The 24,403-nt window shown below is 43.7% G+C and overlaps 1 non-coding gene across 1 annotated transcript; it reads right to left on the bottom strand.

Moving 5' to 3' along the window:
* Window positions 1-3,137: 3,137 nt before the first annotated feature.
* On the bottom strand, window positions 3,138-3,209 carry Trnag-acc (transfer RNA glycine (anticodon ACC)). Its single transcript has one exon. It is a non-coding gene; the product is annotated as a tRNA-Gly (tRNA).
* Window positions 3,210-24,403: the final 21,194 nt, after the last annotated feature.

Genomic DNA, 24,403 nt, shown 5'->3' with positions numbered 1-24,403 from the left:
CTCTTAACTGCCATATTGTTTCTATACAAGTTCTAAATAGCCTTTCGCTTCCTGTATCTTATCCCGAGTATTCCTATCAACATAGTCGCAAGCTTTTTCAAGGTCTACAAATGCTATAAACCGAGGTTTGCCTTTCTGCAACCTATCTTCTATGGGAAGTTGTAGAGTCAGTATTGCCACTCGTGTTCCTACTGTTCTCTGGAATACAAAATGATCTTCATTGAGATTGGCTTCAAGCAGTTTTTCCATTATTGCGTAGGGAATTCGTGTTAGTATTTTGCAACCATGACTTATTAAACTGAGAGTTCGATAATATTCACACCTGTTAGCATCTGCTTTCTTTGAAAATGGAATTATTACATATGTGAATTCTGAGGTTATATCACCTGTCTCATACATCTTACATACCAGATAGAGGTGTATTGCCATAACTGGCTCTTCCAAGGCTGACAGTAGTTCTGATGGAATGTCGTCTATTCCTGGGACCTTGTTTCGACTTAAGTCTTTCAGTGCTCTGTCAAATTTTTCTCGCAGGATTATAGCTCGCTTCTCGTCTCCCATTATGTCCTGTTCAATTTTTATAATATTGCCTTCCAGCACATCTCCCTTGTATAGACCCACTACATGCTCCTTTCAACTTTCTGCTTTCCTTTGTTTCGTTATGGCTGGTTTTGCATATGAGCTTTTGATATTTATACAGCTGTCCCATTTTTTCCAAAGATCTCCTTAATTTTCCTGTAGGCAGTATATCTTTTCCCAAGTGACACTTGCTTCTAGATCCTTACATTCGTCCTCTAATCATTTGTGTTAGCCTGAGCTAAAAAGAAACATGTATTTCCTTTTATATGATATTTATTTATTTGGCATGTGGCAGCATTTTATGTGCTATAAGACAGTTATGAGTAAAAGCTTGCAATACTGACAAATTAGAGACCATAATGTTCAGATGAAAGCATCTGTTTCCCGTACTTTCTGACCCCCAAAATTTATGCTCCTCAAATTTACAAGATAATTATGAAGACCTCATGGGTCTATGCATGTGCACTGCAGTTATATACATGTAAATGTAAATTAATTTGACTGCAACTTTACTTGTAGCAGTCTGTGAAAACCTGAAACACACAATGAGAGCCGATAAAATAAATGTAAGTGAAAAGACTAATAAGGAAAGGGACAGATTACTTAATCTAATTTTATGTTATAACCAAAAGTGTCTGTTATGTTACATCATAAGTCACCAGTCATAAACAGTCACCTCTGTTTCATGTTAAACTATCTTTCTCAATATACTGGATGACTCTCCTAAGAGTTGTCAGGTATATTTCCTCTGATGTTTCGGCAGATATTTGCAATTTCGTTTTTGCATTGTGTAGTTGGGGTCAGCCCACACAGTCACTGCTCTCCTCTTCTTTCATGCGGCGCCCAGTGACAACAGAAATAGTTGGTTTGTTTACCATTAAGAACAAAATTATTTTTAAATCGGAATTTTAAATACCCAGTCGTTTACGTACTCCCAAATTATTATAGTTAGATATTCGTTTTATCCATATGTATTAACAGGAATAGTAGAACAAGAAGAATATATAGCAATCCAGCAGTGATTCAGTAGTGCTGGAAGCTTGGCAGTAGCAGCCAGTGTGGGCCAGAGCAGTGCTGTTACTGCTGGAGTACAGTAGAGGACCGCTTAACCGAACTGTGTACTCGCTCGCACCTGTTACTCTCCCACCCTACCGTCCATCATCCCCCTCACTCCCAAACCAAGTTTCCCACAGTAGTCGCCGCAATGGGCCACCGCTGCCGGAACATAGCTTCTAATCGGGCCTTCACAAGGCGCTGCTGACCGGCCAAGCCGCCAGTCGCTGTGTTCCAACAATCAGCACACTTCTGTCGGCTTGGCACTGGCAGTAGAAGTAGCGGCAGTATCAAAGCTGTTCACAGCAACAGCTGCGCCAGCTTAGAGTTGAGGCTTGCCGCTCCTCAATACTGAAAGAGATGCCTGTTTTTATGAATAAATTTACTGTACAGTACTTCTTTTTGGCAAATAAACATGCACAGTTCGATTATCCGAACAAACCAGTTTTCCGAACACCCATGTCCCCCAATTACTTCGGATAATCGACGCTCTACTGTACCTGTTATTCTTCGTGTTTTACTGTCCCTCTTAATACATATCGACAAAATGAATACCTGACTAGACCGCTCTGTCGAATGGTTATCGGATGAGCGCGTAAAATTCCACTCTAAAAATCATTTTTTGTAATGGTAAACAAATCGACGCTTCTGTTGACATTGGGCGTCACAGGAAAGACGACATGATCACTATTTGTTTGGGCCAACTCCAGCTACATAATGCAAAAACGAAATAGCAAATATCTGCTGACACACAAGAGAAAATGCGCCTGACGATTCTTAGGAGAGACATCCTGTATACAGAGTGTGGTTCAGGAGGAACAGTAAATATTTTAGAATGGGGTGATGTAGACTAATTCAATAAAACATTCCACATAAAAATGTGTCCAATTTTTATTGCTTACAAAAATACTCACAGAAGATGTTGAGCAAAGGCAAATGATAAAGTTCAAAGTTGACTTTCATAAACTGCACTTCTGACTTCCACATACTATCGAATCCTTGACAACACAATGTGTAACTATTCTGAAGCCATCTTGGTGTTTCTTTATGAGAGCAGTGTTGTTCATAATCCTAATGATCAGTTCGTCTCTGGTGTTTAATTTTTCCTTGTGACTTTAACTTTTAACCATCGCCGTAGATTCAAATCTAAAGGGGGAGAAGTTACGGACCTCGGTGGCCAATAATACGGCCATTTCTGCTGATCCAGCTTCTGGGGAATGTTAGATAACATCACTTGACAAGTAGAATGTGCAAGATCCTCATCATGCCGGGATAACATGAACATATCGATCCCAGTAGCGAGAGAAACGTCTTCCAGTAATGATGGAGAACCGTTTTCAAGAAAGTCTTGGATAATTGGGAGCCTGTAAATGAAATGATCGTATTGCATTTATTGTCCGGGATATCCCCTTCAGGGTTCGGCCGCCGTATTTCTAATGGACGCCACTTCGGCGACTTGCGTGTCAATGGTGATGAAAATGATGATGAAGGACACGCTACACGCAAGCCCCTGCCGGGAATCGTACCCGGGCCCTCTTGTGTGGTAGGCAGTAACGCTACCGCTGCGCTACAGAGGCCGACGGTGAACCTGTAAGACGATGCAATAACACAACAGCTCCAATCAACTGATCGTCTATCATACCACACCACATATTCACAGAGAAGCAGTCTTAAAGATGTGTCTCCACAAAGGCATGTGGGTTTTCGTCAGATTAATGAACTGAGTTACAATTCTTACTGAAATGTAACAAGGCAAAGTGGGTTCTTCAATAAATAAATTTAATGGGATTACGTGGCAGTTTGCAATTAGCCAGTACTTTATCTGCATTTCCTTCTTGAATAAATTGAATTCGTCGTAAATTATAAGAACAGACACCCTGCAAACATATTGTCAGTCATATTCTTGTACACAGACCACCTATACATATATCTAGAAATTCTGCATGTACTTACTGAAGGACTGCATTGTATCAATCGAATAATGTCTTCTACTTCATCGACTCTCTGTTCATTTGCCGTTCAGATTTAGTGAAAACACAAGTCTGTGGTTAAGAAATCATCTACTGTATCCTCTACGGGCAGTAGCAGCGATACCATCATAAAACCAGTACACGAATACCATATCGTCATACTAAGCATTTGTAACTACATGTGGCACGCTTAACGATACCTTGTAATGGACCAACAAATCACAATCATAATCCCAGTTGAAAAATTCAATTATGTAAGCTCAAGAACAATTTCACAACTTGCGACTTCAAAACAAAACTGACAATCGATAAATAAACCTATAGCAATGGGAGTACCAACAAGCCAAATGATAGCCTGTGTCTGTAACCAATAACAACTGGAAGCTCATTACACTAAGGTGACAAGTCATGCGTTACCGATATGCACATATACAGATGGCGGTAATATCGCGTGCACAAGGTATGAAAGGGCAGTGCACTGGCGGAGCTGTCATTTGTACTCTGGTGAGATTGATGTGAAAAGGTTTCCGACGTGATTATGGCCGCACGGCGGTAATTAATAGACTCTGAACGCGGAAAGGTAGTTGGAACTAGACACATAGGACACTCCATTTCGGTGATCTTTAGGGGATTCAGTATTCCGAGATCCACAGTGTCAAGAGTGTGACGAGAATTACAAATTTCAGGCATTTCCTCTCACCACGGGCAATGCAGTGGCCGACGACTTTAACTTAACGGCCGAGAGCAGCGGCATTTGCTTAGAGTTGTCAGTGCTAACAGACAAGCAACACTCTGTGAAATAACCACAGAAATCAATGTGGGACGTACGAAAAACGTTTCCGCTTGGACAGTGCGGCGAAATTTGCAATTAACAGGCTATGCTAGCAGACGATCGGCGCAAATGCCTTTGCTAACAGCACAACACCTGCAGAGCCTCTCGAGGGCTCGTGACCATATTGTTTGGATCCTAGACGACTGGAATGGCCTGGTGATATGACTGATGATTTCATTCGCTAAGAACTGATGGTACTGTTCGAGTGTGACACAGACCCCATGAAGCAATGGACTGAAGCTGTCAACAAGGCACTTTGCAGGCTGCTAGTGGCTCCATAACGGTGAGGGCTTTATTATACATGGAATCGTCCAACGGAACCGATCATTGACTGGAAATGGTTATGTTGTGCTACTTGGAGACCATTTGCTGTTTTTAATGGACTTCATGTTCCCAAACAATGATGTTATGTCACCGGGCCACAATTGTTCGCGACTGGTTTGAAGAACGTTCTGGAGAATTGGAGCGAATGTTTGGTCACCCAGATAGCCCAACATGAATCCCATCCAACATTTATGGGACATAATAGAGAGATCAGTTCGTGCACAACATCCTGCACTGGCAACACTTTCGCAGTTATGGACGGCCATAGAGGCGGCCTGGCTCTATATTTCTGTAGGGGATTTCCAACGACTTGTTGAGTCCATGCCATGTCGAGCTGCTGCACATAGCTGGGGCGAAACGAGGTTCGACCAGGATTTTAGGAAGTGCCACATGACTATTGTCACCTCAGTGTCCTGGAATGTTTTACTCGAATTAGTCTATTCTACCAACTTTAAGATATTAACCATTCCTCTTGAAATAGGTAGTAGATGTCATGTGTGGTTTAAAATTATGTGTTAAAAAGAGCAGCAATAACGAGTACTCCAGTAGCGACTGATTACCGCTGGTGCATGGCAATACTAGGCATACAGCAGACTGACATCTTTATTGGTCTTTGTGTGTCTGTTGTGATTATCAACTGTTTTGGAAACTGATCAAGAGTAAGCCACATAGCCACACTACAAAGGCACCTTGGCACAGTATCACTTTCAAGACATTTTCGCAAATTGTTTGTTCATTTCATTTTTCGCGTGATACACTAGATGCAAGACCAGTTGTTGTACCATGGACTGCATGAGCCAGGATTATTATGGGGGAATTCATAGGTGCCTTTGGGGTTTGAGAAGTTTACTCCACAGAAATTACAAGACATACAGAAAATAGACACATAGCAGTGGATACAGCGTCTCTCCAAACTTTTATTACAAATGCTCTATGTAGGTACTGTTTATGACGTGGCGAACGTCAGTAGGGTTGTCAAACTCTCACCATACATGTCTCACCACGCTATGGTCGATACCAGGGACCACAGTAATTATCTATCTTCGCAACTCCTCCAGATTAACTGGTAATGGAGGCAAGAATACACGATCTTTGACGTGACCCTGTTAGAAGAAATCACAGGGAGCTACGTCAGGTGACTGTGAGGACTACTGAAGAAGAGGTGAGTCGTGAGGGGAAGCACGTTCAATCCAACGCTGAGGTAATTCGGTATTGACCTAATAACGAACGTCTGCAAGACAGTGCCGTGGAGCACCTTTTTGTTACAGAATGACGTCCCGACTGTCGTCCTGTAATTGTAGCATTAGCCGTTTGTATAGCAAGTCCAAGTACAGATTTCTCTGTAAAAAAGTGATCCGTAAACTTTTACAACTGATTGCAGTATCAGCAGTTGTCTGCTTACACATGTCATTGTTTTTTTTTTTTTTTTTTTTTTTTTGCATCGTGACGAATGATTCCCTCACATGTTCCACCATCGCTGCTGATGATCCTGGTGTACCACCCACGGATTTTTTACTTGTACGACATCATCGCTGAACAGTCACAGTCGGCTCGCATTTAGCGAACTCAAGAACACAAAACATTCGTATTGCTTCATTATTCGCTATTTTCTGAAACGCCTGCCCCCCAATGGTGGGATCTGCTACTGTGTCACTGAGCGTATTATCAATCGGAACTTGGAGAAATTCTCTTTCCACAGACATACGTTATACACACAGTCGTCTTCTGAAACCCCGAAAGTACTAATGAACAAAGCTGCATGGGAAAATGAGCAGCAGTAAGGCGTAATCTACAATTTGATGCTCCAGCCAATAAGTACATTCCGCCACATTTTTCAGTAGCTTGTGCTTTGTGCTGCATACAGAACATTTATCGTTGATTTTCATGTTGGCGTAGGTATGGCGAAGGTACTTAGCCACTGTGGTGTTCATTATGGTTGATACGAAGCAAAAGCAGCACAAGAAAAAAAATAGTTTTCTGAGCATATAAACGTTTTAGGGAGAGTAGAAAGCAGAAACAGTGGCACAGTGTGGTGCTCACTCCAACATTGCCAGTTACTTGAGTGGAGTGCACAACTTGTGACAGAGACAGAGAGTTCACTGGAAATGCCGCAACACAGTTTCCATCTCTCTCTGTGCAGAACGCAGCAGGCAGTCAGCTGCCTTCTTAAAGGTACACCGCTACAGAACACTACATCTGGATGGGGGAGACTAGTGAGTGGCTGCAATTCTCTGCGACATCTAGAAGGCCACCAGAGACATGGCCGGACTTAGGGGAGGGGCAACTGTAGTTGCACAAAAGAGGGGCCCCCACAACCCATAAATGTTCTAACAATACCAGATAATATGCAAAAACATATTCAGAAAAAATGTCTTAGTATATGTTGCCTACACTATTGCATCAATATTGTCGCAAAAGGAGCTGACAAGAGAAACTCCCCATCGCACCCCCCTCAGATTTAGTTATAAGTTGGCACAGTTGATAGGCCTTGAAAAACTGAACACAGATCTATCGAGAAAACAGGAAGACGTTGTGTGGAACTATGAAAAAAATAAGCAAAATATACAAACTGAGTAGTCCATGCGCAAGATAGCCAACATCAAGGATAGCGTAAGCTCAGGAGCGCCGTGGTCCCGTGGTTTCCGTGAGCAGCTGCGGAACGAGAGGTCCTTGGTTCAAGTCTTCCCTCGAGTGAAAAGTTTAATTTTTTATTTTCAGACAATTATTATCTGTCCGTCCGTCCGTCCGATGCGAGGTAACTGCGCCGTAGTACGGGGACGCTACAACTAAACAAACATAGAAACACACGTCAGTCGACTACAGCACACGGAAGAGAGAGTATTCCTACTACCGAGGCTCCCTGGCTGGCAGTTGACTGTTCGCTACTTTGGACGAGAGTGCATTAAATACGTGAGATGTATTCCGTGGGCAATATGAATCCAGAAAATATAGCTCGCGGCTTCAATAACAAGGTCAATGAATATTTTCCGAACTGTAAGGAATCGGTAAATTCCTTAAGGGATCGAACGATTGTCGAACATTTGTATGATTATTTCCTACATTTGTTAATAAACAGTACGTGTGGTGATGACGATACCTTGCTGATTGATGCGGTCGCAAAACACAGACACTAAACTTATTACAGTGAACAGAGACGTCAATGAACGAACGGACAGATCATAACTTTGCGAAAATAAAGAAAGTAAATTTTTCACTCGAGGGAAGACTTGAACCAAGGACCTCTCGTTCCGCAGCTGCTCAGGCTAACCACGGGACCACGGCGCTCCTGACCTCATATTCTCCTTGATGTTGCCTATCTTGCGCATGGACTACTCTGTTTGTATATTTTGCTTATTTTTTTCATAGTTCCGCACAACTTCTTCCTGTTTTCTCGATTGTTCTGTGTTCAGTTTTTCAAGGCCTATCCACTGTGCCAACTTATAACTACACATGAGGGGGGTGCGATGGGGAGGTTCCCTTGTGAGTAGCACTGTGGTGTAGTGGTTATGATAGTAAACTATTGCATGGAGGGTCCTGAGTTCAAAACTCACCTGATCTCTAGAATTTTAATTTCTATATTCGGTTCGAGTACATTCTAGAAGTATCCACAAATGTCAAGAATAATTGTACTGCAACGTTCGGTAACTGCATATATTCTGTATCTCTTCTGGCCAGAAGCAGTTCGCTCTGCGCGTCTTGTATGTGCAAATGTTGAATAAGCCTTCATTAAGTGAAATTAGTGTTCGTCATACAGCTAATTACACCTTCTTGTACCTGACATTATTCTGGTGGAGGCGCTGGGTACTGAAACTTGTGATATCGCACATCATCGACGACACAGTGGCTCCTGTCAGACCACGACAGAGCCGCCGTTTGCGTGGCGAGAAACCCGAGTTCGAGCCATATTCAACAGATCGCAATCTATCGGAGACAGAAGAAGAAGAGGGCGTTACGATGACAGCAACTGTGTGCCACCACATGAGACATCCTTCCGGGTTCTCTGGTGACGATGGCCAAGATCCAAACAAGTGGCTGAAGGTATATGAGCGTATAGCCGAATTTAACAAATGGGATGACACTGTGTGTTTGGCTAAAGTATTTTTTCTACTTGGAGGGGCACTGCCAAGCAATGGTATGAAAACAACGAGAAGTTCACAAGCTGGGAAGTATTCCAGGCGGAACTGCAAAAGTATTTCGGCGACACGCAATGGCAGAAATGCGAGGCTGAAGATAAACAAAAGTGCAGGGCACAGCGTCCACGAGAAACTACAGCATCCTACATTCAAGACGTCTTGGAGCTGTGTAAAACAGTGGATTCTAGAATGAAGGAGGAAGATAAGGTTGCACATCTCATGAAGGGTTTTGCTGAGGATATGTATCAAGCCCTACTCCTGAAGGAGGTTTCGACAGCGGACGACTTCATAAAATGGTGCCACTATATCGAGACAATGCATCAAAAAAGAACTACACGCAAGAAGTTTGAACGGCTTCCAAACGTCGTATCGATGTCTGTGAGGGAGGAAGCAACTGATTTCACTAGTGTTCTTCGTCAGATAGTGAGAGAGGAAGTTCAGAAGGCACTTGGATTGCACGGCGAGCAAGAAACCGAGACGCTTGAAGAGTTGAAGAGGTCATAAGGGAAGAAGTGGAACAGACATTGAACCCAATCTCTCGTCCTTCATTTCCCTTTACAGCGATGAAAAAATCGAGACCACTGCAAAGTTACGTTCCTACAATGCCGCATGAGGAACCTGTTTTAGCACCAACGAAGACTGACGTCTGGAGGACCCAGGGTAACCAACCATTATGTTTCCACTGCGGACGACCGGGACATGTGGTGCGCTATTGTCGAGAAAGGCGGCGGATATTTGATGACGGCCGCGCCAGAAGATAGCAGACCGATCTTAGCCGACGCCAACTCCGGGACGACGAAGATGAACAAGAAGATGTAGGTGCAGGACGACGTAGGTCACCATCGCCGCAAGCTAGCCGCTGGAGAGGACGCTCCCCAACACGCCGATCAAGGTCTCCATCGCCGTTTAGAAGCTCCAGCCGATCACCTAGCCGCCGCAACCTGGAAAATTAAAGGGTGCGACCTTCCTTGGAGGTGAGGCCGCCGAAGAGAAAAATCCTCCGCCGTCGATCACTACAAAAACGACAGGAAACTACCTCAATATCCTCATGGATGGCCGACCAGCCCAAGCTCTGGTGAACTCTATAGCATCATATTCAATCATTTCGGTGAAGTACCGTCGCCAGTTGCAGAAAACCGTATTCGTGGACAACAAAACATCTCTGCTGAAGGTGGCTAATGGGAAATATGTAAAATCTACAGGAAGATGTACCATTCGTGTGGGTATAAGTGGCCATACACAGCCCTTAGAATTCATCGTCTTACAAGAGTGTAGTCATGACGTCATTCTCGGATGGGACTTCTTGAAAGCTTCTCAGGCAATTATAGATTGTGTCGCACGAAGATTATGCTAGACGAGATGAGACACTGTGGACAGGAAGATGCGCATCTGAGTGTGTGGAGACTATGTGTGCTGGATGAAGTGGTCATTCCTGCAGTCAGTGCAGGAAAGGTAACTGTCACATGTCATGCCATGCATCAACCCATGGATCTTGTAGTGGAATGTAAGAGAAGCATACCATTGAAGAATAACTTGGTCATACCAGCCTCTGTCGTCTCGTTTAAGTACGGATTCGGTGAATTGTGGATAGTTAACTGTCGCCGAGAACCGCAGATCCTTCCAAGACGCATGTGCGTAGCAAACGCTGAGACATTAGTTGAAGAACAGCTGAACGTCATAGAAACCTCCCATGCCGAGTCTGTCGGCGAAATTAGCGCTACCACTACGAGACAAAATCTTCTAGCTCGACTATCACCAGATCTCACTAAGGAACAACAGAAGAAGCTACTTGCCATTCTTCAGGAGTTCTCTGAATGCTTCAATCCACAGGTGAAGAGCAAATTAGACAAATCGACGGTGAAGCACAGGATTAGCACTGGAGACCATCAACCAATAAGCCAGGGAGCATACCGTGTGTCAGCAACGGAACGTCGAATAATTCGCGATGAGGTAGAGAAAATGATGAAGAATGACATCTTTCAGCCTTCGCAGAGCCCATAGTCGTCACCAGTGGTCCTCGTCAGGAAGAAAGATGGCAGTTGGCGCTTTTGTATTGATTACAGGAAGCTTAATAAGATAACTAAAAAAGACGTTTACCCTCTTCCCGAATTGACGATACACTAGAGTGTGTGAAGGAGGCTAAGTTTTTCTCAATCATGGACATGTACTTGGGATACTGGCAAATTGAGGTAGATGAAGCTGATCGTGAGCAAACTACATTCATCACCCCTGAAGGTCTGTATGAATTTAAGGTAATGGCGTTTGGTTTGTGTAATGCACCAGCAACTTTTGAACGGGTGATGGGTAATCTTCTAACGCACCTGAAGTGGACGGTGTGTCTTTGTTATTTTGATGATATTATAGTGTTCTCAGAGACATCTGATGAACATATAAAAAGACTGAGGGCCGTTCTTAATTGTCTCCAACAATGCGGACTGAAACTTAATCCAAGAAAGTGTCTCTTTGGAGCAAAAGAAGTCAAAACACTTGAACACCTTGTGTCAAACGAAGGTGTGCGGCCAGATCCATAAATGGTGAGATCTATAATGGAATTTCCTATTCCTGAAAGTATTAGAGATATGAGAAGCTTGCTCGGATTATGTTCTTATTACTGTCATTTTATCAAAGACTTTTGTATCAAAGCCAGGCCACTCCAAGAGTTGTTAAAAGCTGATGCTAAATTTATCTGGGGTGATGCTCAACATGATTCTTTCAATGTGCTGCGAAAAGCTCTGACGACTGACCCTGTACTTGGTCTGTATGATGGGAGAGCACCTATACAACTACACACAGATGCCAGCGGGTATGGAATCGGTGCTGTTCTGGTGCAAATTTCTGACGGACAAGAGAAGGTTATAGACTATGCTTCTAGGACACTTACCAAAGCTGAGAGAAACTACTCAGCCACAGAAAGAGAATGTCTTGCTATGATCTGGGCAATGTGCAGATTTCGACAGTATCTGTATGGAAGGCCATTCACAGTTGTTACAGACCATCATTCACTTTGTTGGTTGACAGGTCTTAAGGATCCAACAGGACGACTCGCCAGGTGGGCACTACGTCTTCAAGAGTATGACATTACCATAGTGTACAAAAGTGGAAGAAAACATCAAGATGCCGACTGTCTCCCAAGAAACCCTGTGCAAGACCATCAAGACTTTGATGAAGATAGTGACTGTCTCGCTGCACTTCAGGATCTCTCTGCTGAGCAGAAGAAGGAGGCCACGTTATCTCAAATTACGCTTGCCTTAAATCGGTCAGAGGATGTGAAAGGACACTTTAAGGTAGTTAATGGATTACTTTGCAAGAAAAATTTTGATCCGTTTGGAAAAAGGTGGCTACCAGTGATTCCTAAACACATGCACTTAGATGTTCTACAGAAATTCCATGACACACCTGAGGCCGGACATTTAGGATTTATTAAGACATACGATAGAATCCATAAGAGATTTTTCTGGCCAGGTTTATTTAGGAGTGTCCGTCATATGTGTCGCACTGTTGAGAGCGCCAGAGGAGAAAGGCAGTTCCTCAGAAACCACCTGGCCTACTCACACCAATTTCACCAGCCAAAACGCTTTTCCAGCGTGTTAGGATTGACCTCCTCGTACGATTTCCAACGTCTGCTAGTGGCAATAGATGGATTATTGTTTGCATTGATTATCTGACGCGCTATGCCTGTGGAGTCACCGCCAGACACCACACTTGCTTGGTGGTAGCTTTAAATCGGCCGCGGTCCATTAGTAGAAGAAATTTTGTCGGCATTAGATGCCTATTTCAAAGAAACAGTCAATGTCGTTGCAAAACGGTATACGTTCTTTCGTACAAAACGTACGGCCGGTCAGACTAATAGGGAGTGGGTTGCAACATTGCAAGGACTTACTAGGGATTGTGCTTTTGAGTGTGAATGTGGCCTCCCTTATTCAGATACTATGGTGCGTGATACAATTGCACAGAACGTTTCAGATGTTCGTATACGGGAACAGATTTTGAAATTAGTCAATCCCTCCCTTCAACAAGTGATAGACATATTGGATAGGCAAGACACACTTGACTTTGCTCAGGAATCATTTGAACATTCGCCAGCAGTGTGTCACATTAACCGGCCCGCCGGGCGCGCTGCACGGAACGATAAACAGCCCTCGCGCTCATCCGCGCAGCTGCCGCCTTGCTCTCCAAGTGTGCCGCATAAGCGAGCAAATGCAGTGAAATCATGCCCGCGGTGTGCAACTAGACATTCGCGTGACAATTGCCCGTCACGCCAAGCTCTTTGCTTTTACTGTAATAAGAAAGGACATGTTTGCCAGAAAAAGCTCAGATCAGACAATCACAACCATTCCAGGCCCTTTGCTTCGCGCCGGAATCGAACCAAGAATAATCAGGCTCGTGAACCTTTGCCCATGGACATTCATGTAGTTACTTCCACTCCGTCCAGTGCCACTTACTCTACCAGTGACTGTGTTCGTCCCACAAAAAGTGTGCGTCGACGTCGCCGGAAATCTCGTCAGGTCGCAAGTGCTTCTGTACCTGTACCAGTGCCTGTTCACGTTGCACGAGACAGTCGCTCTTGTCGTCAGCAGCACAATAAACTTTTTGTAGACTTGGACCTTGAAGGCAAAGTGATCCCATTCCAGCTCGATACCGGAGCTGCAGTTTCCTTAATCAATCAGGACACGTACAAACAACTGGGCAAACCTCCGTTGCGTGCCGCACAGGTTCAGTTAACTAGCTATTCAGGTCAGGCTATTCCTGTGTTAGGACAGTGCAGCCTTCTTGCAACATACAAGGGACAAACAAAACTTGTGTCTTTTTACGTCCTTCGTTCTTCTTCTGCAGTGAATTTGTTTGGTTTAGATTTATTTCAGTTGTTTAACTTGTCAATAGTCCCCACGCATTGCGTGATGAGGTCGCAAGAACATTACACGATTTAGAATCACAAGGTGTAATTGAACGTGTGCAGGCTTCTCTCTGGGCCTCACCCTTAGTAATTTTGCCAAAACCCTCAGGAAAATTGAGACTTTGTGTGGACTTCAAGGCAACAGTGAATCCACAACTAGTGATTGCCACTTTTCCTTTACCCCGCCCGGAATAAACTGTGCCCGGGTAAATACTTTTCGAAGTTGGACCTCACAGATGCGTACTTGCAAATACCGGTGGACGAAGACTCCCAGCGCGTTTTGGTGGTTAACACGCATCTTGGGTTGTATCGCTTCAAACGACTGCCATTCGGGTGCGAATCCGCCCCTGCATTGTTTCAGCAATATTTACAAACTGTTTGTGTGTCGGTCCCTACTGCAGCAAACTATCTGGACGATATTGTGATCTCCGGAAAGACAGCGGAAGAACATTTAGCCAACCTCCGCACATTATTTCAGGTATTGCGACAAAATGGTCTTCGCTTGCGGAAGGACAAATGTGTGTTTTTTGCTCGTGACTTACCATATCTGGGACATGTAATCAATGCCCAAGGCATACATCCCAGTCCAGAGCACCTCCGTGCCATACAAGACTTGCCTTCGCCGCAGAATTTGAAGCAGCTACAGAGTGTGTTGGGAAAAGTTAACTATTACAATAAATTTGTGCCGCGCGCTTCTTCCATTTCAGCTCCGCTTCATCGCTTACGCCGTAAAGGTGTTCCGTTCGTCTGGACGACGGAATGCGAACGCGCCTTTCGCCAGTTGAAATCGGCGTTGCTTTCAAATACTTGCCTTACGCCATTTGATCCCCAGAAACCCCTTTTGTTGATGGTTGATGCATCGGATTTCGGGATCGGTGCTGTGCTTGCGCACAAGGATGGATCGCATGATCGCCCTATTGCCTTTGCGACAAAATTGCTCTCGTCTGCGCAAAGAAATTATTCACAGATTGAGAAAGAAGCTTTGGCTCTTGTATTTGGTGTTACTAAGTTCCATTATTTCTTGTATGGTTGTCATTTTACCATCATCACAGACCACAAACCTTTGACATCGCTTTTTCATCTGAACAAGCCTGTACCTCCACGTACAGCGCAGAAATTCATTCGCTGCTCTCTTTTCCTCTCGCAGTACCGCTACGATATCTTGTATCAGTCCACTGCTAAGCACGGAAACGCTGATGTGTTGTCCCGTTTGCCTGTTGCTGAGGATAAAGCATTCGATTCTTCCGAACTTGCTTGCATGTTCATTGATGCAGAAACCGATAACGTGGTCGAATCGTTTCCGATTGATTTTCGTCGTGTAGCTACAGCCACAGCTGCTGACCCTGTCCTTGCTACCGTTTTGCGTTTTGTTGCTACACAATGGCCCTTGTCAAAGTCACGGATCGAGGATCCGTTGGTTCGCCGATTTTTTGCTCACAAGGAAAGACTTTTTGTACGACGTGGTGTTTTGTTGTTGTGTTCGAATAATGATCAGTCCAGAGTCGTGGTCCCACGTTCGTTACAGTCCTCTGTCTTACGGCTTCTTCACCAAGGACATTGGGGTATAGTGCGAACGAAACAACGTGCTCGTCAGCACTGTACTTGGTTCGGAATCGATGCTGCGATTACGAATATGTGCTCTTCTTGCATGGCGTGTGCCGAACAGCAATCCGCCCCGACGCGGAAATTCTTTGCATGGCCAAAAGCCACTTCCCCTTGGCAACGCTTGCACATCGATTTTGCTGGTCCATTCTGGAATGCTCGATGGTTGGTTGTGGTCGATTCTTTCAGTAATTTTCCTTTTGTTGTCCGGATGTCTTCCACGACGTCATCTGCCACCATCGAAGCGTTATCCGCTATTTTTTGCATTGAAGTTCTTCCACAGCCTATTGTTTCCGACAATGGCCCGCAATTCATGTCCGCAGAATTTCAGTCATTCTGCAAGGCCAATGGTATTCAACATCTGACATCCGCGCCGTTTTCGCCTCAGTCAAACGGTGCCGCTGAACGATTGGTCCGGACTTTCAAGTCACAGATGTTGAAAGTCTCGCATTCTCGGGAGGACGCGTTGTTGCTCTTTTTGTCTTCGTATCGCTCTCAGCCCCGAGATGGTCGCTCGCCGGCTGTGTTGCTCCACGGTCGTCCTCATCGAACCTTGATGTCTTTGCTGCATCCGCCGCATCAGGTTCCTGTGCAGCGGCAGACTCCTGCTTTTGCTCCTGGCGACGTTGTATTCTATCGCAACTATCGCGGTTCACGGCGTTGGCTCGCAGGGCGCATTCTTCGCTGCCTCGGCCGCGCGATGTATTTGGTTTTGGGGGCCTCTGGTGAGGTGCGTCGGCATCTCACTCAGCTGCGCCTCTGTCGTCGCACGGGTTCTGCCGCTCCCCGTCTGCTCTCAGCGACGGTGCCGTCCGGTCAGCGCCCTGGGGACCAATCTACTGGCTCGCCTCATCCCCAGGTGTTACCGACGCTGCATTCCATTTTGCCTCATGGCGACGCGCCGCCGCCGCCGCCGCCGCCGCCGCCTGTTCTCCCGCCGGCGCCGCCCGCAGAGGACGCGTCGCTGCAACCGCCTGGCGCCTCCCTGGGTCACGCGCCGCCGATCGCTTCCCGTGACCAGATGTCCTCCGCCATGAAACTCTTGCCCGCTCCGGACCAGATGTCGTCTTCGCCCGTCGGGTGCCCCGACCACATGGAGGTCGACCCTTCGGCCCCTCCTGTATCTCTAAGGGCGCATACACCGCATGCTGACGTGCACCCTGGACTAGGTTTTCAGGCGTTTCCTAGCTCCCCTCGGACCGAATGGCAGGGTGCGGGTGGCACAGCCTCGCCTGTTGTTAGGCTCCCCACCTCATCGCTTACGTCACCATGGGGTCCTCCCCACGGCGGGCGGAAGCCTTATAACACGACCGTTCGCCGATTTGCGGGGGAGGAATGTGGTGTCACCGCCAGACACCACACTTGCTAGGTGGTAGCTTTAAATCGGCCGCGGTCCATTAGTACATGTCGGACCCGCGTGTCGCCACTGTCAGTGATCGCAGACCGAGCGCCACCACACGGCAGGTCTCGAGAGACTTACGAGCACTCGCCCCAGTTGTACGGACGACTTTGCTAGCGACTACACTGACGAAGCCTCGCTCATTTGCAGAGCAGATAGTTAGAATAGCCCTCAGCTAAGTCCATGGCTACGACCTAGCAAGGCGCCATTAGCCTTACATAGCTTGTATCTAAAGAGTCTCACTTGTATCGTCAAGAGCGATGTACCACAAGGATGGATTAAAGTTAAGTATTCCAGAAGCTACGTACTTTTCTTTATAGCATTCATTACGTATCCTGTTTCAGACCTATCTCTAGCCTGCGTCAGTAACGCGTGCCTTTCGGCTACTTCCGAGTGGCGTGGCTGTCTTGTTACGCCACAACAATGCCATTACAACAACCGTGAAAACAGCATCCGAGGTAGCCAAGTTGATCGTGGAAGACGTTGTATTAAAACACGGTGCCCCAAGGTCGTTAATTACGGTTCGAAGGAAAGTTTTTCAATCGAATCTTGTGACAGAGATAAACTGTCGGTGCATACATCACTCATCACATGACGACTGCCCACCATCCGCAAACTACCGGGCTTGCTGAACGCCTTAATAAGACCTTGGCCGACACACTATCAATGTTCGTCAGTGTTGAGCAGAGCAACTGGGATGAAGTGCTACCTTTCGTGGCATTTGCCTACGACACCGCCAAACAAGACACCACAGGATTTACGCCACTTTTCCTGGTGCATGGGCGTGAGGCGACTACGACGACGGACACAGTGTTTCCCTTACATTCTGATGACGTGGACGACGACTGCATCGATCAGGTGTTAACCAGAGCTGAGGAAGTTCGGCAGTTAGCTCGACTCCGCACGCTACAGGCTCAAGAAAACGATCGCGGGAGGTATGACGCGAGGCCCCGCCCTTTTGTCTACTACCCTGGTGACCTCGTCTGGATCTTCACTCTTGTTCGGAAGGTTGGTCACTCTGAGAAGCTACTCAGGCGCTACTTTGGACCTTATAAGGTTGCGAGACAGTTGTTTGATGTTACTTATGAAGTTGAAGATTTCGATCCCGCCACAAGACGACGAAAGACCAGAGATACGGTCCACGTCGTTCGAATGAAGCCCTATAAGGATCCTGCAACCCAGGGTAAATTCGAAGCTCCAGCGACAGGCAACAAGCGGAGTGGTGATGAAGAGCGTAGCGGCAAAAGAAATTATAAGAAGATCACCGCCAGGGCGAGAATCAGTCATCGGGAGTCGGAGTATGCAGGACCGATGACTCGTTCCCGGACTAGGACGACGTAACACGGAGGCACTGTTCACTTAAGGACGGAGCAAAAATGTAACAGAAGACGCTGAGAAGCACTGTGGTTTAGTGGTTATGATACTAGACCGTTGCATGGAGGGTCGTGATTCAAAACTGACCTGGACTGTACAATTTTAATTTCTACATTCGGTTCGAGTACATTCTAGAAGTATCCACAAATTTCAAGAATCATTGTACTGGAATGTTCTGTAGCTGCGTATATACTATATGTATTCTGGCCGGAGGCAGTTCGCTCCGCGCTCTTGTATGTGCAAGTGCTGAATAAACCTTCGTTGAGTGAAGTTAGTGTTCGTCATTCATCTTCTACGTGACAATATTACAGCTACTTGGTTGATTATTATACATTGGCGGAAAAAAATCGCAACACAAAGAAAGAGTTGTGCAACATAAACGAAAATTGTTAGGCGTGTTTCTACTCCTAAAAGCTTGTATCTGTTCGGATTTCGTACTAGCCGCATAAGAGTGGCGCTAGTAGCTGCACTACGAGGATGCAAATCAGGTTTGCTTTAAATAAATGCTGTAACGGTTGTGAGCGTTAGTTACCTTTGGGATTGGACGTGATGAGTTGAGGTTAGTCAAGTATGCCTTTAAGGCCACAAAGACACCATTATCAACAGCTCACTGAGTATGAACGAGGTCGTGTTATTGGGCTACGAGAAGTTAAGATGTTCCTTCTGCTATACTGCAGAAAGACTTGGCAGGAATATAGCCACTGTACACGATTGTTGGCAGCGGTGGTCACGTGTGAATATGCAGTCGCAAGAAGACCGGGCTCTAGATGGCCACGTAGTATTACCGTAAGAGAAGACCATCGTGTTCGTCGTATGGCTCTGGCGCATTGTACTGCATCTGCAGCAGCAGTTTCAGCAGCATTTGCACCACAGAGATACAACGAACTGTTACAAATCGGTTACTTCAAAGACAGCTTCGACCCAGACGCCCTGTAGCGTGCAATCCATACATACCATATCACCATTTGCGACTTGCGTTTTCTGATGAAAGCCAGTTCTGCCTCCTCAGTGCCAGTAATGGTGGAGTGTTGGCTAGAAGGCCAGTTAAGAGCCAGCAACCAACCTGTCTGTGTGCTAGACACACTGGACCCACACCTGGGGTTATGCTCTGGGGCGCGATTTCGTATGACAGTAGGGTCACTCTCGTGGTTAACCCACGCGCCCTGACTACAAATTTATACGTTGACCTGTTGTGTTGCCATTCATGAACAGCTTTCCAGGGGGTGTTTTCCAACTGGATAACGCTCGCCCACATACTGCTGTTGTAAACCAACATGCTCTACGCCTCTACCGAGTGTAGATATGTTTCTTTGGCCAGCTCGATCTCCGTATCTGTCTCCAATCGAGCACATGTGGCACATCATCGGACGACATCTAGCGTCACCCACAAGCAGTATTAACCGTTCCTGTATTGACCGACCAGGTGCAACAGGCATGGAACTCCATCCCACAGACTGGCTAATGGCACCTGTACAACTCAATGCACGCACGTTTGCTTGCCTGCATTCAACATTCTGGCGGTTACACCAGTTATTAATGAACCAGCACTCCACATCTGAAATGGTTTATCTCGCTCTTACGTTAACCTATGATGTTGCAATGTTAATCACTTCAATATGTTACCTAGACAAACGTATTCCCGAAATTTCATCAGTCTACACTAATTATTTTTTGGTGTTCGATTTTTTCCATCAGTGTTATAGTAAGAAATTTGCTTCAATAACTGTTTCATTTTAAAGTTCATTATAAGCGTGAATTAGGTGTGGTGGAAACAAGACAGGTGAAAAAATAAATTAACCACAGGTCTCTAACTACTCTACTCCATAAATCTTTAGTATGCGAAGCAGCCTTGATAAGCAGATACCACTTTTCACTGATATGTTCATGAGCACGCCGGTGCCATCTGGGACAGTACTCTACTCCCGACTCGAAGGTACTGTTGACAGCAACCTGTACCTATATTGAGTATGCAGTTAGATATGCAAACAATTATTTTTTGGACACAATTAAATTCAATCAATTATTCACACAACTTACTGTATAAAAGAAATACAAACTAAATAAATAATTAATATTTTACTGACTGAATAATGTCAGTTGACTGCATATTATTATTTATTTGTGTACATCATTTTATAATGAGAAAAAAGTAATCGCTACGAGGAATCGAGCACTGAATGACCGTCTTTGCCCATCTATAACCGCTTTTGCTCGTCCGATCAGTCATGGCATTCAACGCCTGTCTCATCGTGTGCTTGTAGCAGGGAATCCCCAAAATCTGAGATGTTCACGTTACACTGTTTTAAGTGAGTCTAGAGTCTATGAACATTGTGCAAGAAATGTAAAACCTTCTGGATCACATCCTTCTGGATCTACATGAACACGTGTAATTATTTTTATATTCATATTGTGACCTCCAACAAAAAATCATAATCGAAAAGGTTTTTTATTATTTTTATTTTTCGTGTGCCCTCACAATCCCGATTTGTATTCCCACGATCGCATATATCATCTCGTTTAACTAATTTTGATAATTTTTGGTTTCTGCTCGATCACCGATTTTCCATGACTATTTCCTTGTTGGTTAAGGTCTTTCCTTTTGCAGTTGCATGTTTTCTGAACAGTTGATGTTCAACCTTTCTTTTGTAGTGGAAACATGGGTGATCATATCAAAACTCGCCATTAGCTAGTGGTTCCTAGAAGAGGAAATTGGAAGCAGAATGTGAAAATAAAACTGAAGAACTTAAGCTAAAACACCCAAATTAACTAATTTTGTCACTCAATCAAACAGAAGTTCAGCTAGATCCTAAAAATACAAGAGGAGATTTGACAGTAGACGAAGGTTTGTTGGATAGTATTCAAGGCAATGCAGCTATTGCATCGGGCGACATCATAGTACCGTCGAAAACTTGTAATCAGAATCAAGAACAAGCAGAATTTTGTGGTTTCAAAAATGACATTTGTCTTTGGCCTGACAGAATTGCAGAACAAACGATTAAATACAGGACGGAAAAGGATCCCACAGAGCTTCAAAATCTTTGCAGAATTCAGTTCTTCAAGATCAGTCGTGAGATACGAGTAATTCGCGCTTTATTCTGAAAAGTTCAAAAAATCAATAGATCGTCAGCTGATTGTGACGATGTTTTCCTCCAACTATGCATAGAATATATTGATATGCATGTAAATTTATGTCCATTCATAACATGACATTAAGTGGAGAAGGATTATGTGAGTCTACATGAGTATGAGATTTCGAAGACTCACTTGAAATCCGTAATGACTGCAGTGCAACCGAGAAAAATCACAGGATGTATCGAGCTAGCGATACAAGAGACACAATAAATCCAATATCCGAAGAAAATCCTCAGAATTATCGTTAGTACTATTAAATTCATTACTGAACGCGGGTTAGCTTTCCGAGGCAATGATGAAATAATTAGTTCACCGATAAATGGAAATTTCCTTGGTATTTTGGAATTGTTAGCCAAGTATCAACCACTTCTAGGAGCCCATTTAAAAGAGCATGCAAACAAAGGGAGTGGTCATGTCAATTACCTTTCGTCTAAGATTTGTGAAGATCTGGTCAGTTCCATGAATGATCAAGTACTCAATGAAATAATATCGAGAGTTAAAAAATCTAAGTATGAGTCAATGTCACTGGACTCCCCGCTATCGAATCTCAAATCTGTTAACTGACTATCGTTGTTTGATATATTCAAGGAACGATGCCAAAGGAAAGATTTCTGATCTTTTTATCAAACTGCGGCCATTCTGGAGAAACCGCAGCAAACTCTTTACTAAAATACACATCAAATTGACATAATCGATTTCTGCGGCCAATCATACTATAATGTTGCAAATATGAGTGGCAGATACAGTGTGAAAGCTTTAATTATAGAAAAAATCATACATCGATGTTTGTACCATGTTGTGATCATTCTCTTAATTTAGTTGGAAAGGCAACTGCTAACTTTTTCCCATTAGCTGTTCAGTTCTTCTATTTCGTTCAGAATTTATATACATTTTTCACAGCAAGCACAGAACGGCACCGAATTCTAACAGAAAAAGTATCTCAGAAAGAAAACAGACAACTTTAATGTTGAAAAAGCTTAGCGATACTCGCAGGTCTCGTCAGGTTGAAGCAACGAAAATCATTATCTGAGATTTTTCCGAAATCAAAGAAGCCCTAACCAGCATATCTTCCGATATTGGCAAAAAGGCATCGTGATAAATGAAGCAACACCTCTTTTGGAAAAGAAACCACTCTATTTCCCATATTTTGGAACTTCGTTTTGAAACGATTCATTGTTACAAACGACATGTTGCAGGACCCGATAATGAGTCCTGAATCTGCCACATAAGGCTGAAATCATTAAGATTATTTGTTTACTCCAAAAGAGAAGAGTTTGATAAGTACAAATAAGCAGCAAAGGGATTGTGGAAAAACTGTCCATAAATACAACCATGCACCAGAAAAAGAAATATGATGTTGAATCCGATCAGTTCTATGAAAGCTAAAATGTCACCAAAAGAGATATTTAAAGTGTTACATTTCATTCCAGTGCTGTGTGTTTCTCTTCTTGGAAGACACCATACATATGATACTGACTGTTCGAGATATGGATTTCCGAATCACTTAGAGTAGATGGGTGGCGCAAATTTGTGTCCTTCTATGATTTTTCTTCGCAAAAAGCTCACAAGGTTCCAGTCATTGATGTCATATCTTAATTTTCTTTCTTACATTTTCCTATTTTGTCGTTTTATTATTTTTTTCACAATTACTTATTGAAACACGCGAAAGACAAAAATTATTTAACCTTTTTTAAAAAAAATTATTAGAGGCCTCCATTCCCTTGTTGCCCTTGGGCATCCACACCTCTAAATCTGGCCCTGTCCATCAGAATGGAAACATAAAGTTTGATCTCCACTTGTGGTAAAAAGAACCCCATTACTCTATAGGAAATACTGCAACCAGCCACAAGTTTTTTTAAAAATTGATTTTGTCATACTGTTACTAGTTTCAGGTCTGAGCCCGTCATCAGATCATAGCATTGACTTCTTTTCAACTTCTCTGTCCTAAAATATAATAAAGCATATATGAAGCATAGTTTGCAAAAGGTTTAACATTTGCATTCTAAAATATACTTACTTCCTGGAAAGCTCTCCTTTATATGTTATAAGGCAGAAGTTTGATTTTCCTTTACATCCATATTGATCAATGAACTGCATACAAGATGGCGGACACATTTTTTTGCATTGGCTGTTGATTTACTGTGTCAAAGAATGTGATTTGTGTACATATATGACACTCTTCTAGAGTTCCTTCAAAGATACTTCATAACAGTACATACAACTATATACACTTATAAATTTAATTATTTAGGTTTGAAAGACGATGGTAACGCCCAAAGAAGAATTTTCTCTCCGTAGTTAGTTATTGTTTTTATCATTTAAAATTACAGAAATTGTATGAAATTTCACATACACATTTAGTTTTTTAATTCTAGTTGTTCATTCAGTATGCAATCAGGTTTGTTGTGAATGTGGTTGTATATTTCTAATTCCTCTAACAAATTCATCTGTACTCCTTTTTCGGTGAAATGTGGTATCTCCAAGTTATCTTCAACGCCTATCACAGTTTTTCCATGTCAGGCCAAGTGACGTGAATATTCACTTGTATAGGTTGTTGAGCTTGAGAGTATCAATGTGTTCTTTGTACTAGGTGTTGAAATTCCAATGTAAAATTTGGAACATACAGAACAGATTAATTTACAAATGTTAGACCCATGGTCTACTTCAATTTTTAAGCTTCAGCTGTGCATGTTTTGTGCTCCATTTTATTGTTTGTGGAAAACATAGTTTTGTATTTCTGGCACGAAATAAGTTTTCAATACAGTATGGCACTTTACCAATGAATTGTATGCAGTCATATTTCGCAGATGTTTGAGGATCTATTTATGATAAAGTACTGTTTGTTTTGGACTTATTGTTTACTGTATTTGTTTTTAATTCTATTGTACAGTTTAGTGACGGTGTCAGCGCTGTAACTATTATTGTGGGCTGTTAGTCTGATGGTTTTTAATTCTTGTAGTTTATCTTCAGTGTCAAAATGGATCTTTCCCATTTTATTGAACATTGCCCTATAATATGCCATTTTGTGTTACTCAAGGTGGAATGATGAGATGTTGATTGTGACATGTATTGTAGTGTGTTTTCAGGGTACTTCAAATTTATGTTTGCATT

This window comes from Schistocerca nitens, chromosome 1, assembly GCF_023898315.1.
Source record: "Schistocerca nitens isolate TAMUIC-IGC-003100 chromosome 1, iqSchNite1.1, whole genome shotgun sequence".
Taxonomy (NCBI): Eukaryota; Metazoa; Arthropoda; class Insecta; order Orthoptera; family Acrididae; genus Schistocerca; species Schistocerca nitens.
Note: the sequence above shows the minus strand (reverse complement) of the source record. Positions and strands in the feature narration are given on the sequence as shown.